Genomic DNA, 13,528 nt, shown 5'->3' with positions numbered 1-13,528 from the left:
AGAACTCTACACCCAAAAGCAGCATAATACACATTCTTCTCAAGTGCACATGGAGCATTTTCAAGAATAGATTGTACACTAGGCCACAAAAAGAGCCTCAGTAAATTCAAAAATATTGAAATTGTACCAACCAGTTTCTAAGACCACAAAGGTATGAAACTAGAAATAAATTATGTAAAGAAAATGAAATATCCCACAATACATGGAAGCTTCACAACATGCTCCTAAATAACCAATGGATCAATGACCAAATAAAAACAGAGATCAAGCAATGTATGGAGACAAATGACAATAATAATTCAACACCGCAAAACCTGTGGGATACAGCGGAAGTCATGCTGAGAGGAAGGTATGTTGCAATACAGGCCTACCTCAGGAAAGAAGAACAATCCCACATGAGCCCTCTAAACTCACAATTAATGAAACAAGAGAAGAACAAATGAGGCCCAAAGTCAGTAGAAGGAGGGACATAATAAAGATTAGAGCAGCAATAAATAAAATCAAAAAGAATAAAACAATAGAAAGAAGCAATGAAAGCAAGAGCTGGTTCTTCAAGAAAATAAACAAAATAGATAAACCCTTAGCCAGACTTATCAAGAAAAAAAGAGAGTCTACTCATATAAACAGAATCAGAAATGAGAAAGGAATAATCACTACAGACACCACAGAAATAGAAAGGATTATTAGAGAATGCTATGAAAAACTATATGTTAACAAACTGGATAACCTAGAAGAAATGGACAAGTTTCTAGAAAAATACAACCTCCCAAGGCTAACCCAGAAAGAAACTGAAAATCTGAACAGACAAATTACCAGCAGCAAAATTGAACTGGTAATCAAAAACCTACCTATGAACAAAACCCCTGGACCAGATGGCTTCACTGCTGAATTTTATTGAACATTTAGTGAAGACCTAATAAAAATCCTCCTTAAAGTTTTCCAAAGAGTAGAAGAAGCGGGAATACTTCCAAACTCATTCTATGAGGTCAGCATCATTCTAATGCCAAAACCAGGCAAAGACACCACCAAAAAAGAAAATTACAGATGGGCGGAGCCAAGATGGCGGCGTGAGTAGAGCAGTGGAAATCTCCTCCCAAAAACACATAGAGCTATGAAAATATAACAAAGAAAAATCTTCCTAAAATAGAGACCACAGGACACAGGACAACATCCAGACCACATCCACACCTGCAAGAACCCAGCGCCTTGTGAAGGGGGTAAGATACAAGCCCCAGCCCGGCGGGACCCGAGCGCCCCTCCCCCCGGCTCCCGGCTGGTGGAGAGAAACCGGAGCGGTTTTTTTTTTTTTTTGGCGAGCGCTTTTTGGAAGCCTTAGAGGGACGGGCCCCCATTGCTGGGGAGGCAGGGTGGGGGGACCGGTGAGGAGGTGCCTGGGAACGGCGCCGGAGGACAAAGAATATCCCGCGTTTCTCCCTGCGAGACCTGGGGGCGGGTGCCTGAGACCGGTGCCTGAGGACGGAGGAGGTCGCGCGTTTTTCCCCCTTTTTTTTTTTTTCTTTTCTCTTTTTGGCGAGCGCTTTTTGGAAGCCTTGAAGGGACGGGGACCCCAGTGCTAGGGAGGCACGGTGGCGGGACTGGTGAGCGGGTGGCTGGGACCGGCGCCTGAGGACAAAGAATATCCCCCGTTTTTCCCTGCGGGACCGGTGGGCGGGTGCCTGAGACCGGCACTTGAGGACAGAGGAAATCGCGCGTTTCTCCCCTTTTTTTTTCTCTTTTCTGCGAGTGCTTTTTGGAAGCCTAAAAGGGACAGGGACCCCGGTGCTAGGGAGGCAGGGCGGCGGGACTGGTGAGCGGGTGCCTGGGACCGGCACCTGAGGACAAAGAATATCCCGCATTTTTCCCTGTGGGACCGGTGGGTGGGTGCCTGAGACCAGCACCTGAGGACGGAAGAAATCGCGCGATTTTCCCCTTTTTTTTCTCTCTTTTTGCCGAGTGCTTTTTGGAAGCCTTGAAGGGACAGGGACCCCGGTGCTAGGGAGGCAGAGCGGCGGGACTGGTGAGCGGGTGCGTGGGACCAGTGCCTGAGGACAAAGAATATTGAGCGTTCCTTCCCTGCGGGACCGGTGGGTGGGTGCTTTTTGGAAGCCTTGAAAGGACAGGGACCCTGGTGCTAGGGAGACAGGGCAGCAGGACCAGTGAGCGGGTGCCTGGGACCGGCACCTGAGGACAAAAAAAAAAAAAAAAAAATCGCTTGTTTTTTCCTTTTTTTTCCTTTTTTTTTTTCTCTTTCTTTCTGTTCCCTCTCTCATTGTTGCTGCTGTTGTTTTGGTTTGGAGAGTGCTTTTTGGAAATCTTAAAGGGGCAGGACAGGTCACTTAGACCAGAAGCAGGGAATCTGGGGATCTCTGGGCACTCTAACCCCCTGGGCAGCAGGGAGCACAGAGGCCCCTTACGGAGATAAATAGTCTCCTGGCTGCTCCCCCTCCAACGGGGCTCCACCATTTTGGAGGAACAGCCCCAGCCAGGCCAAGCCCACAGCAACAGCGGAGATAAACCCCAAAGCAACTGGGCAGGAAGCAGAAGCCCTGTCTGCGCACAGCTGCCCAGCACAAGCCACTAGAGGTCGCTATTCTCCCAGGAAAAGGCTACAAACCAACAAGAAGGGAAGCTCTTCCAGCGGTCACCCATACCAGCTCTGCAAACTATCTCTATCACCATGAAAAGGCAAAACTACAGGCAGACAAAGATCACAGAGACAACACCTGAGAAGGAGACAGACCTAACTAGTCCTCCTGAAAAAGAATTCAAAATAAAAATCATGAACATGCTGACAGAGATGCAGAAAAAAATGCAAGAGCAATGGGATGAGATGCAGAGAAAAATGCAAGAGCAGTGGGATGAAGTCCGGAAGGAGATCACAGATGTCAGGAAAGAGATCACAGAAGTGAAACAATCCCTGGAAGGATTTATAAGCAGAATGGATAAGATGCAAGAGGCCATTGAAGGAATAGAAGCCAGAGAACAGGAACGTATAGAAGCTGACATAGAGAGAGATAAAAGGATCTCCAGGAATGAAACAACACTAAGAGAAATATGTGACCAATACAAAAGGAAAAACATTCGTATTATAGGGATACCAGAAGAGGAAGAAAGAGGAAAAGGGATAGAAAGTGTCTTTGAAGAAATAATTGCTGAAAACTTCCCCAAACTGGGGGAGGAAATAATCGAACAGACCATGGAATTATACAGAACCCCCAACAGAAAGGATCCAAGGAGGACAACACCAAGACACATAAAAATTAAAATGGCAAGGATCAAGGACAAGGAAAGAGTTTTAAAGGCAGCTAGAGAGAAAAAGGTCACCTATAAAGGAAAACCAATCAGGCTAACATCAGACTTCTCAACAGAAACCCTACAGGCCAGAAGAGAATGGCATGATATACTTAATGCAATGAAACAGAAGGGCCTTGAACCAAGGATACTGTATCCAGCACGACTATCATTTAAATATGATGGTGGGATCAAATAATTCCCAGACAAGCAAAAGCTGAGGGAATTTGCTTCCCACAAACCACCTCTACAGGGCATCCTACAGGGACTGCTCTAGATGGGAGCACCCCTAAAAAGAGCACAGAACAAAACACACAACATATGAAGAATGGAGGAGGAGGAATAAGAAGGGAGAGAAGAAAAGACTCTCCAGACAGTGTATATAACAGCTCAATAAGCGAGCTAAGTTAGGCAGTAAGATACTAAAGAAGCTAACCTTGAACCTTTGGTAACCACGAATCTAAAGCCTGCAATGGCAATAAGTACATATCTTTCAATAGTCACCCTAAATGTAAATGGACTTAATGCACCAATCAAAAGACATAGAGTAATAGAATGGATAAAAAAGCAAGACCCATCTATATGCTGCTTACAAGAAACTCACCTTAAACCCAAAGATAAGCATAGACTAAAAGTCAAGGGATGGAAAAACATATTTCAGGCAAACAACAGTGAGAAGAAAGCAGGGGTTGCAGTACTAATATCAGACAAAATAGACTTCAAAACAAAGAAAGTAACAAGAGATAAAGAAGGCCACTACATAATGATAAAGGGCTTAGTCCAACAAGAGGATATAACCATTCTAAATATATATGCACCCAATACAGGAGCACCAGCATATGTGAAGCAAATACTAACAGAACTAAAGAGGGAAATAGACTGCAATGCATTCATTGTAGGAGACTTCAACACACCACTCACCCCAAAGGATAGATCCACCGGGCAGAAAATAAGTAAAGACACACAGGCACTGAACAACACACTAGAACAGATGGACCTAATAGACATCTATAGAACTTTACATCCAAAAGCAACAGGATATACATTCTTCTCAAGTGCACATGGAACATTCTCCAGAATAGACCACATACTAGCTCACAAAAAGAGCCTCAGTAAATTCCACAATATTGAAATTCTACCAACCAATTTTTCAGACCACAAAGGTATGAAAGTAGAAATAAATTCTACAAAGAAAACAAAAAGGCTCACAAACACATGGAGGCTTAACAACATGCTACTAAATAATCAATGGATCAATGAACAAATCAAAATAGAGATCAAGGAATATATAGAAACAAATGACAACAACAACACTAAGCCCCAACTTCTGTGGGATGCAGCGAAAGCAGTCTTAAGAGGAAAGTATATAGCAATCCAGGCACACTTGAAGAAGGAAGAACAATCCCAAATGAATAGTCTAACATCACAATTATTAAAACTGGAAAAAGAAGAACAAATGAGGCCTAAAGTCAGCAGAAGGAGGGACATAATAAAGATCAGAGAAGAAATAAACAAAATTGAGAAGAATAAAACAATAGCAAAAATCAACGAAACCAAGAGCTGGTTCTTTGAGAAAATAAACAAAATAGATAAGCCTCTAGCCCAACTTATTAAGAGAAAAAGAGAGTCAACACAAATCAACATAATCAGAAATGAGAATGGAAAAATCACGACAGACTCCACAGAAATACAAAGAATTATTAAAGACTACTATGAAAACCTATATGCCAACAAGCTGGAAAACCTAGAAGAAATGGACAACTTCCTAGAAAAATACAACCTCCCAAGACTGACCAAGGAAGAAACACAAAAGTTAAACAAACCAATTACAAGCAAAGAAATTGAAACAGTAATCAAAAAACTACCCAAGAACAAAACCCCGGGGCCGGACGGATTTACCTCGGAATTTTATCAGACACACAGAGAAGACATAATACCCATTCTCCTTAAAGTGTTCCACAAAATAGAAGAAGAGGGAATACTCCCAAACTCATTCTATGAAGCCAACATCACCCTAATACCAAAACCAGGAAAAGACCCCACCAAAAAAGAAAATTACAGACCAATATCCCTGATGAATGTAGATGCAAAAATACTCAATAAAATATTAGCAAACAGAATTCAACAGTATATCAAAAGGATCATACACCATGACCAAGTGGGGTTCATCCCAGGGATGCAAGGATGGTACAACATTCGAAAATCCATCAACATCATCCACCACATCAACAAAAAGAAAGACAAAAACCACATGATCATCTCCATAGATGCTGAAAAAGCATTTGACAAAATTCAACATCCATTCATGATAAAAACTCTCAGCAAAATGGGAATAGAGGGCAAGTACCTCAACATAATAAAGGCCATATATGATAAACCCACAGCCAGCATTATACTGAACAGCGAGAAGCTGAAAGCATTTCCACTGAGATCGGGAACCAGACAGGGATGCCCACTCTCCCCACTGTTATTTAACATAGTACTGGAGGTCCTAGCCACGGCAATCAGACAAAACAAAGAAATACAAGGAATCCAGATTGGTAAAGAAGAAGTTAAACTGTCACTATTTGCAGATGATATGATACTGTACATAAAAAACCCTAAAGACTCCACTCCAAAACTACTAGAACTGATATCGGAATACAGCAAAGTTGCAGGATACAAAATCAACACACAGAAATCTGTAGCTTTCCTATACACTAACAACGAATCAATAGAAAGAGAAATCAGGAAAACAATTCCATTCACCATTGCATCAAAAAGAATAAAATACCTAGGAATAAACCTAACCAAGGAAGTGAAAGACTTATACTCTGAAAACTACAAGTCACTCTTAAGAGAAATTAAAGGGGACACTAATAAATGGAAACTCATCCCATGCTCATGGCTAGGAAGAATTAATATCGTCAAAATGGCCATCCTGCCGAAAGCAATATACAAATTTGATGCAATCCCTCTCAAATTACCAGCAACATTCTTCAATGAATTGGAACAAATAATTCAAAAATTCATATGGAAACACCAAAGACCCCGAATAGCCAAAGCAATCCTGAAAAAGAAGAATAAAGTAGGGGGGATCTCACTCCCCAACTTCAAGCTCTACTACAAAGCCATAGTAATCAAGACAATTTGGTACTGGCACAAGAACAGAGCCACAGACCAGTGGAACAGATTAGAGACCCCAGAAATTAACCCAAACATATATGGTCAATTAATATTTGATAAAGGAGCCATGGACATACAATGGCAAAATGACAGTCTCTTCAACAGATGGTGCTGGCAAAACTGGACAGCTACATGTAGGAGAATGAAACTGGACCATTGTCTAACCCCATATACAAAGGTAAACTCAAAATGGATCAAAGACCTGAATGTAAGTCACGAAACCATTAAACTCTTGGAAAAAAACATAGGCAAAAACCTCTTAGACATAAACATGAGTGATCTCTTCTTGAACATATCTCCCCGGGCAAGGAAAACAACAGCAAAAATGAGCAAGTGGGACTACATTAAGCTGAAAAGCTTCTGTACAGAGAAAGACACCATCAATAGAACAAAAAGGAACCCTACAGTATGGGAGAATATATTTGAAAATGACAGATCTGATAAAGGCTTGACGTCCAGAATATATAAAGAGCTCACATGCCTCAACAAACAAAAAACAAATAACCCAATTAAAAAATGGGCAGAGGAACTGAACAGACAGTTCTCCAAAAAAGAAATACAGATGGCCAAGAGACACATGAAAAGATGCTCCACATCGCTAATTATCAGAGAAATGCAAATTAAAACTACAATGAGGTATCACCTCACACCAGTAAGGATAGCTGCCATCCAAAAGACAAACAACAACAAATGTTGGCGAGGCTGTGGAGAAAGGGGAACCCTCCTACACTGCTGGTGGGAATGTAAATTAGTTCAACCATTGTGGAAAGCAGTATGGAGGTGCATCAAAATGCTCAAAACGGACCTACCATTTGACCCAGGAATTCCACTCCTAGGAATTTACCCTAAGAACGCAGCAATCAAGTTTGAGAAAGACAGATGCACTCCTATGTTTATCGCAGCACTATTTACAATAGCCAAGAATTGGAAGCAACCTAAATGTCCATCGGTAGATGAATGGATAAAGAAGATGTGGTACATATACACAATGGAATACTACTCAGCCATAAGAAGTGGAAAAATCCAACCATTTGCAGCAACATGGATGGAGCTGGAGAGTATTATGCTCAGTGAAATAAGCCAAGCGGAGAAAGAGAAATACCAAATGATTTCACTCATCTGAGGAATATAGGAACAAAGGAAAAACTGAAGGAACAAAACAGCAGCAGAATTACAGAACCCAAAAATGGACTAACAGGTACCAAAGGGAAAGGAACTGGGGAGGATGGGTAGGCAGGGAGGGATAAGGGGGGGGAAGAAGAAGGGGGTATTAAGATTAGCATGCATGGGGGGGAGGGAGAAAGGGGAGGGTGGGCTGCACAACACAGAGAGGACAAGTAGTGACTCTACCACATTTTGCTAAGCTGATGGACAGTAACCGTAATGTGGTTGTTAGGGGGGACCTGATATAGCGGAGAGCATAGTAAACATAGTATTCTTCAGGTAAGTGTAGATTAAAAATTTAAAAAAAAAAAAGAAAGAAAGAAAGAAAAGGGGGATTACTCCTTAACAGGATAAAACTATTGGTAAATCAAAGATCAACGCATGCTTTAAATATCCTTAATGTTGATCACTTAAAGGGTGTCAGATGATCAGCTATGGAGGTACTCTTTTCTGATAATATTCCTTTCTCTTAATTAAAAAAAAAAAAAAAAAAAAAGCAGTTACTGTGTGCTGACCTCCAATGAGTTCTGCACAGTGGTATAGAGGGATGTCAAAGTGTGGGCAAAGGGTCTGTTTGTTTCTACGCAGAAGATCAAGGCCTAGCTTGGATACCCAGAAAATGAACTAAGATACGATATGAGGAGGAGCTTCCGGCATCAGCACTCTCTGGAGGACTCGTGCCGGGGGATGATCATCAAAAAGCCTCCACAGGGATCCGGACGATGCTGCGGTTGTGGCTGCATCCAGCCCACCGTCTCCTGGACTTGCCATAAGAAGGAGGAGGGAGATGTCTAGGCTGGCATGTGCATACAGTGAGACAACGAATTTGACTGGATCTGTACTGTTGGAACTCAACCAGGAGTTGGGAGGGGTGCAAGTTGTAGCACCCCAAAATCTCATGACTATAGACTATCTATGGTTAAAAGAACATATGGGATGTGAACAGATCCCAGAAATGGGCTGCTTTAATTTGTCTGATGGTTCAAGTACAGTTGGAAAATATCCATCATATCATAGATAAATTTTCACAAATGCCTAGGGTGCCTAAATGGTTTTCTTGGCTTCACTGGAGATGGCTGGTAATTATAGATTTGCTTTGTTTATGTCACCGTATTCCTATTATGTTAATATGTGTGTGCAAATTAGTTAGTAGTTTAAAACCTATACATACTTAAGGTACTATACAAGAAGATATGTCAAAGAAATAATCAATCCTCCCAAGTTTCCTTCATATGCTACATCTATAGCTTTTCTTCTTCCTTCCTAATTACAAACCTTAAATAGAATTCGTGCCTCATATCGAATTTACCTAGTATCATAATTCCTCCAGGTGGTAAAGATACCTCGAGACAAGTGCTGGGCATAGAAGCCACAGGGCATAAATCTGCAAAGAAGTAAAAAGCTAACCTTTGCAAACAATATGGCTTCTCTCTCACTTACCAACTTTACATTTCCCTGTATGGCCCCGGAAGATGACTGGTTAGCCAGAGACGGGTAAGATTCCTCAAGGGAGGAACAACCTAAGACAGGCACAGTCGCAGGGGGGCCATCAGGTGAGAATTTGGGGATCAACAGAGGTGAGGCTCAGAACCTCACCCCCCCTGCTTTGAGAGAAATCTTCTGCATCCGTGGATGTCTTGCTGCCCTTGTCTAGCCTGGATTAATACTTAGTCCATAGGCACACACCTGATCATCTGATCATCTACATTTGCCTTCTTACAGCACTAAACTATGTTTTCTACCTTTATCTTGCATCTACCTACCACTTCAGCATTTTATTAAAAATAAAAATAATAATAATAATAGGAGAAATGTGGGATCAACATATAAATCAAGTACAAAAATCAAATGAATATTCATATTTGACCTGATGGTTTATAGGTCATATTGCATGATCAAAACCGAAAGTTTCTGTGATGAATGCCCTTGTACTGTTCACCATGTAAGAATTTATTCACTCTGTAAGAATTCGTTCACCATGTAAGAACTTGTTCGTTATGCTTCAGAAGATTGGAGACTGACGAGAATTAGGCTTGAGATGGATTAATGATTGTACATTGAGCATTGACCCCCCTATACTGAATTTTATTGTTGTTAACAACCATTTGATCAATAAATATGAGAGATGCCCTCTCAAAAAAAAAAAAAAACACCCAAAAAAAAAAAAAAAAAAGAAAATTACAGACCAATGTCCCTGATAAACAAAGATGCAAAAATACTCAACAAAATATTAGTAGACCGAATTCAAAAATACATCAAAAAGATCACCCATCATGGTCAAGTAGGGTTAATTCCAGGGATGCAAGGATTGTACATCATCCACCACATCAACAAAAAGAAGGACAAAAACCACATGATCATCTCCATAGATGCTGAAAAAGCATTTGACAAAATTCAACATCCATTCATGATAAAAACTCTCAACAAAATGGGTATATGGGGCAAGTACCTCAACATAATAAAGGCCATATATGACAAACCCACAGCCAACATTATACTTAACAGCGAGAAGCTGAAAGCTTTTCCTTTAAGATTGGGATCAAGACAAGGATGCCCATTCTCTCCACTTCTATTCAACATAGTACTGGAGGTCCTAGGCACGGCAATCAGACAACACAAAGAAATAAAAGGCATCCAGATTGGCAAGGAAGAAGTTAAACTATCCCTTTTTGCAGATGACATGATATTGACATAAAAAAACCTAAAGAATCCAGTCCAAAACCACTAGATCTAATAACGGAATTCAGCAAAGTTGCAAGATACAAAATTAATACGCAGAAATCTGTGGCATTCCTGTACACTAATAATGAACTAGCAGAAAGAGAAATCAAGAACAATTCCATTCACAATTGCATCAAAAGAATGAAAGACCTAGGAATAAACCTAACCAAGGAATGAAAGACCTATACTCTGAAAACTACAAAATAATCATGAGAGAAATTAAAGAAGATACCAATAAATGGAAAGACATCCCATGCTCATGAATAGGAAGAATTAATATTGTCAAAATGGCCATCCTGCCTAGAGCAATCTACACATTCAATGCAATTCCTATCAAAATACCAACAGCATTCTTCAAAGAACTAGAAAAAATCATTCTAAAATTCACATGGAACCACAAAAGACCCCGAATAGCCAAAGCAATCTGAGAACGAAGAATAAAGCTGCAGGGACTATGCTCCCCAACTTCAAACTCTACTAGAAAGCCACACTAATCAAGACAAATTCGTACTGGCACAGGAACAGACACACAGACCAGTGGAATAGACTAGAGAGCCCTGATATAAACCCAAGCATATATGGTCAATTAATATATGATAAAGGAGCCATGTACATACAATGGGGAAATGACAGCCTCTTCAACAGCTGGTGTTGGCAAAACTGGGCAGCTGCATGCAAGAGAATGAAAGTGGATTATTGTCTAACCCCATACACAAAAGTAAACTCAAAATGGATCAAAGACCTGAATGTAAGTCATGAACCCATAAAACTCTTAGAAGACAACATAGGCAAAAATTTCCTGAATATAAGCATGAGCAACTTCTTCCTGACCTCATCTCCTCAAGCAAGGGAAACAAAAGCCAAAATTAACTCATGGGACTACATCAAACTATAAAGTTTCTGTATGGCAAAGGACAGCATAACAGAACAAAAGGGCATTCTACAGTATGGGAGAATATATTTGTAAATGGCATATCTGACAAGGGGTTAACATCCAGAATATAAAGAACTCACATGACTCAACACTCAAAAAGCAAATAACCAATTAAAAAATGGGCAGAGGATATGAAGAGACAGTTCTCCAAAGAAGAAATTCAGATGGCCAACAGACACATGAGAATATGCTCCACATCACTAATCATCAGGGAAGTGCAAATTCAAACCACAATGAAATATCACGTCACACCAGTAAGGATGGCCAGCATCGAAAAGACTAAGAACAACAAATGCTGGTAAAGATGCGGAGAAAGGGAAACCCTCCTACACTGCTGATGGGTATGTAAGCTAGTTCAACCATTGTGGAAAGCAATATGGAGGTTCCTCAAAAAACTAAAAATAGAAATACCATTTGATCCAGGAATCCCACTGCTTGGAATTTACCCAAAGAATACAACTTCTCAGATTCAAAAAGATATATGCACCCCTATGTTTATCACAGCAGTATTTACAATAGCCAAGATATGGAAGCAACCTAAGTGTCCATCAGGAGATGAATGGATAAAGAAGGTGTGACACATATATACAATGGAATACTATTCATTCATAAGAAAGAAACAAATACTACCATTTGCAACAACATGGATGGAGCTGGAGGACATTATGCTCAGTGAAATAAGCCAGGTGGAGAAAGACAAGTTCCAAATGATTTCCCTCATTTGTGGAGTATAAGAATGAAGCAAAACTGAAGGAACAAAATAGCAGCAGACTCACAGACTCCAATAAGGGACTAGTGATTACCAAAGGGGAGTGGTTTGGGAGTGCGGGTGGGGAGGGAGAGAGAAGGGGATTGAGGGGTATTATGCTTAGTACACATGGTGTGAGGGGGTCATGGGGAGAACAGTGTATCATAGAGAAGGCACATAGTGAATCTGCAGCAACTTGCTGCACTGATGGACAGTGACTGCATTGCGGTATGGGGTGGGGACTTGATAATATGGGTAAATGTAATAACCATATTATTTTTCACGTGAAACCTTCATAAGAGTATATATCAATAATACCTTAATAAGAAAATTAAGAAAAAAAAAGGGAGCTGGCAGAGGTGTCACCCAATGCCTGCCTACCTAGAACACTCCCCTCTTGTGAGACTTGCTGCAGTAAAAATGGCATTGTTTGCATTCTCAAAATCCCAGACAGGATGAAGTCCATCACCTGCCTTGTGCGTTCCAAGCCCTTTGGGGCAGGGCAGAGAGACTAGGGTCTCTGGGAAGTTGGGGAGACCCCTCCCCCCTATCTCTCTGATCCCCAGGATCTCCAGGACTAGGAGACATGATGGCACTATAACCTCTTTTGACTCAACAAGAAGAGATGGGCATGAGGTAGCTCCCTTTTTCAGAAGATAAAGAAATAAAGGGGGAAAAGAATTAAAAAGGGTGAGGATCTTCCAGTTGCTTCTGCAGTCACAGCCAGCAGAGGGTTCTGGACACCCAGGCTTGGATGAAGGGCACTGGCAGGAGGGGAGAATGACAAAGCTGAGGAAGGGGCAGGAGTGCAGGGCTGTGCACTGGGAAAATATGTGTGGTCTGGGGTCAGCAGGTGGGAGAGACTCGGATCATCCTTGGGAAGACAGCTCTGAGATGGAAAGCTGTGTGTCTGGGCAGAAATCCTGTCCTCTCTGTGCTTTCCTGTGCTGATCCTCCTAAACTGCCAGCCACAGGATCATGAACCCCAAGTTGGCACTCCCTGCCTGCCCACAAATTCCCCGCCACCCTTGTCCCGTGGCACCCACACCGCAGGCCTCTCCGCTTTTCTCCACCAGGCAGGCAACAGTGATTGCACACAGCAGACTGTCTCATCCACAGACTCAAGCTGCACTGAGGGCCTCCCAGGGAGTCCCAGGCCTGTTTGCACCCCTCAGAGTCGCTATGTGTACTCCCTAGAAAACCTGCTGGCTTTCAGCTTCCTGCCTCTGCAGGTGCGCATCTGGGGCCTCCACTGCCTGCTGTCCCTGCTGGTCAACCCCTGTTCTCCACCTTCCGGGAAGGGGCCTGCCAAGATGTACACATAAGGGGACATTCCCAGAAGTGATGGCATCCCAGGTATTGGGACATGTGTCCTGAGGGCAGAAAAGGGGGAGAAGGCTCCCTTGGCCTTGGTTTGGCCCAGCAAACCCAGCGGTGCCCCTAACCCGCCAAAGCTCAGGCGACGGGTTCTCTCCCAGGCCTGCCTCACCACCCCCAGTGTGTAC

This window comes from Manis javanica, chromosome 2 (genome assembly GCF_040802235.1).
Source record: "Manis javanica isolate MJ-LG chromosome 2, MJ_LKY, whole genome shotgun sequence".
NCBI classification, from domain to species: Eukaryota; Metazoa; Chordata; class Mammalia; order Pholidota; family Manidae; genus Manis; species Manis javanica.
The sequence above is the reverse complement of the archived record's forward strand: the minus strand, read 5'-3'. Positions refer to the sequence as shown.